Source organism: Belonocnema kinseyi, chromosome 2, assembly GCF_010883055.1.
Source record: "Belonocnema kinseyi isolate 2016_QV_RU_SX_M_011 chromosome 2, B_treatae_v1, whole genome shotgun sequence".
In the NCBI taxonomy this organism is placed as follows: Eukaryota; Metazoa; Arthropoda; class Insecta; order Hymenoptera; family Cynipidae; genus Belonocnema; species Belonocnema kinseyi.
This window is the reverse complement of record NC_046658.1, coordinates 115,292,427-115,296,348: the sequence shown is the minus strand read 5'-3', so window position 1 is coordinate 115,296,348 and position 3,922 is coordinate 115,292,427. Positions and strand designations below refer to the sequence as shown.

General features: G+C 32.6%; 1 protein-coding gene across 1 annotated transcript in view; it reads right to left on the bottom strand.

Annotated features, from left to right (window-relative positions):
- Positions 1-3,922, bottom strand: part of LOC117182952 (5-hydroxytryptamine receptor 1-like) — an 84,587-nt gene that overhangs the window by 68,440 nt on the left and 12,225 nt on the right. The window lies entirely within an intron of this gene.

Sequence of the window (3,922 nt, the reverse complement as noted above, 5' to 3'; positions counted from 1 at the left end):
ACTACTTGGAAAAGGGTAAAACAATCACTGGTGAATATTATGCATCATTATTAGAGCAGCTGAAAAAAGAAATTTAAAAAAAACGACCACATTTGGCGAGAAGAAAAATTCTCTTTCATCAAGACAACGCCCGAGTTCACACATGCTTCGTTTCAATGGCTAAAATTGAAGAACTAAAATTCAAATTGGTCTAACACCCACCGTACTCACCAGATTTAGCCCCCAGTGACTTTTTCTTATTTCCAAACTTGCGAAAAATGGCTCGGTGGACAGAGATTTCCAGACAACGAAATCGTCATTGCCTCTGTAAGTGCTTACTTTGAGGAACTTCCGAAAACGCACTTTTCTGAAGGATTCAAAAAACTTGAAAAGCGATTGACCAAGTGCATAGAGCTCCAAGGAGATTATGTTGAAAAATAAAAAGAAATTTACCCAAAAATAATTGTTTTTATACTTCATTCTAAGGACTTATTGAACTACCCTCGTAAATTTGATCAGTGTAATAGACTCAAAACAAGTCTCTATTCTTTTCACAGCATGTAGTGTCACTCTCATAACACCAGTGAAAAGATTTTCACGAGCTTCTCAAGAGGGAGATTACAAATGCTACAGTAATTTTGAACATTTGAAACAAGAATAATAAAGGTAAATTGAAAACAAAAAATTTGTGTGAAGAAATTAGCAGAAAATATTTGTCGCAATCGACATTAGGTAATTTCAAAACTCACAGATACGAATCATAAACAAGAGCATTATGTAATAATAAACAATGTCGCCAGAGGACTATTAGATTTTACATTGTTTGCGACATGTATTACTGCTTACATAGTTTCACAAAATCACATTTTGAAACAGCAGGAGCAAAATGATTTCAATCGATTGTTATCTGAAATTTAAAAAAAAATCTTAATAGAAAAAATGTTTTTTTAAAAATAAAATCACTAAAAATAAAATCATCAGTCGACCTCCACGTTGGTGATAGTTGGGCAACGTGAACCTTGTTTGCGGCAGACAGACGATAGATATTCGTAAATCACTTTACTCTTACATGATGCTTTAAAATATGAAAATTTTTTATTTAAAAACTATGCACTTTTCGGAAACATTCTAAAGAGTAAAAAGTTGTTGTAATCAGCCAAGGAATACGCCTGAATTTTTCCGAAGCGTTTTGAGGAAAATTTTGAATTTTGCAAAAATTGTTCATATGCAAAATTCAAAATAGTGCTCAAAGCTAATTGCAAGAACTTTTTACCCTTAAAAGTTTTTTTGGAAAAGAGCATCATTTATTGTAAAAAAATTCATGAATGTTTTCACAAAAATGTTGCCATTAAACACCATTTTGAAAATACTAAAACGAAAAATCTATGTTTGAACCATGGAATAATTACAGACTCGAAAAAATTTGAAAAATGGATCACAAAAACAATAGGCACGAAAAATCACTTTTTCTGGTTTAAACTGCATTTTGAATAATAAATGAATTTTTTGAGGGATTTCATTGGTACCATCGGAAAGAGGAGATCTTAAGCAATGAAAATATATGTATCTCAATTTTTTGTAGTGTCGAACAGTCTTAGTTATTGGCCTTCAATGAGCAGTGTACCGGTAGTGGCCTTTTGGCAATTTAAGGGTTAATTACCTAACGGTTTATCCGCCATCTCTAGACTCCTGTCTATTAACAATGGAAGAGAGTCTTACCAATTTTTAAAAAATTATACGAAAGTTTTATTTTCACACAAGAAATCAATTTCTTGAGTCAACTTATAAAGAATTACAACACACATGATTATACTTACTATAAGATAGTTTCATACTCGGTACATACGATATTTTATGTAATGAGTATGGTTTCCGATTTTTCTCATTGCATTACACTTTAGGATTGAGATTTTTTTAAAGAGACACGTACCCCGTAAAACAGAGTGCGTGCGTCGAAGTAACAAACACGCATGCGTGCACATTTCCTGCGGACAATAAAGTGCACTTTATCGTCTTAGATTCGTAAAGTAGCCCACCATCATTGAGAGCTACTTTGCTGCTCCAAACCAAACCCAGAAAGCGATGAAAACATACTCGCGTTAGATAAAATCTTTTATCGGTGGTTTTATGCTTGAAGCAATAAAGAAAAGTTTGAACTTGAATATATCTTCTTCGCATCCCACCCCACAAAAACGAGATTTAATCGAAGTATGACTCTACTTGAAAACACCAATATAGTCTGTGTTACTCAAGATTACAGATAAACTTTTTGATGAATCCAACTTTTGATTTACCCTGATTCCAGATTTCAAACAATGAATCTTAAATTTTTGTTGCCCAAAATTGTGTCATATTATTATTGGTGTATAACTAATGGAAAATATATAAGTTTGAAAATTTAAAATATTATTAAACGACATAACTTTTTTGCGTATAATGTCGGAATTAAAAGTACTGGCGGTCAAATGGTATGGACTATGGATGGAATGAAAAACTTAATGATCGAATTTTTGAATACATTTTATTTAGGACACGTTCCCGTTATGAAATATAAAAACTTTGAGATAATATAGGATACATTAAAAATCCCGTTTTTTAATTTTTATGTGATTGAGGAAGTTGATAAATATGTGTAATGAGAATAGAGAACTTCTAAATGATTGAAGAGGCGATTATCGTTTTCCTTTACAAGGGAAAAGGTGATAAAGGTAACTGCAGTAAATATAGAGCATGCGTGTTAACACGATTTGCATGTAATTTTTGTGGAATATATGCTGTAAAACGCTAATGAACAAAGTCAGTAATAAATGGGTTCTCCAAGAATGTGGTGTAGAGGAAACACTGATTGACAAGATTGAAAGAAATTTGTTGAGATGGTTTCCTCACGTTGAGCGAATGTGTGAATAAGACACTACAGATACACGATACAAAGAAAAACAGAAACACAAAACCTTGCATAAAAAGATATATGGATATAAAAGTAGGAAAAGATATAGGGCAGGATAGCAATGTGTGGCGAAAAATTCCCGAAAGGTAATATTTTGTAAGCCCATTGGTCTTCGTGAAGAGTTTTGCTTAGAGAATATAGCCGGAGCAAAACGTATTGATCCTTATGTGGGTTTATTAGTCAGTTGTGTGTTTATATGTGAAAAGTAGTGTCGAATCGCTTTGTTAAGCTCTTCACCTGAGGCGATTGTTAGAAATATTTATCAGCGACCTAGATCGGAAAATTGTTGTGGGTCGTGTATCTTGTTTGACTAAGGATCATGCGACTTCTAGATTGATCTACGATCTATTTCCTATCCTACAAGTCACTAGCCTACACTTACCAAATAAATATTTTGACTGAGTCTGCATAAAAAGTGTCCTTAAGGTCATTATGAAGGTATGTATAAGTTCATAAAAACAGATAAATTGCCAGCATTTTCAACCCATGACGCCATAAGCGTGAATATCATAGTCTTTTCCAAACATGAAGTGTACCCAGTTCTGGTTGATTTGAGACATGAATATAGTGGCAAGTAGATTCAGTATTGACCACTTCCCGTTCAAATTCACAGATAAACATTTTGACCTTGACTTAGAAAAAGCGGAAACATCTTCTAAACTAGAACCGACCATTGTGTCCTTTTTCATACCAACGCCTACAATTCATGGCGAATTAGTTACAATTTGATTCTTAACCTCCTTACCTAACTTTATGTCAATTAAAAATATTTTTTAAAAGGCATTAAAATCTCTAATTATCTGCAGTTTCTTTGATGTTTTCGTTTGACAGTTCAGTAGTCAATAATCATTCAAGCAAATTTACTGCTTTTACAATCAAGGTAAAGAGTACCTACGAGCAAAAGAAAGATATATTAAATTAATTAGTGGATGCTAAATAAAGAAAAATAACACTGAATAAAATGTATATTTAATATGAAACAATAATATTTAATTA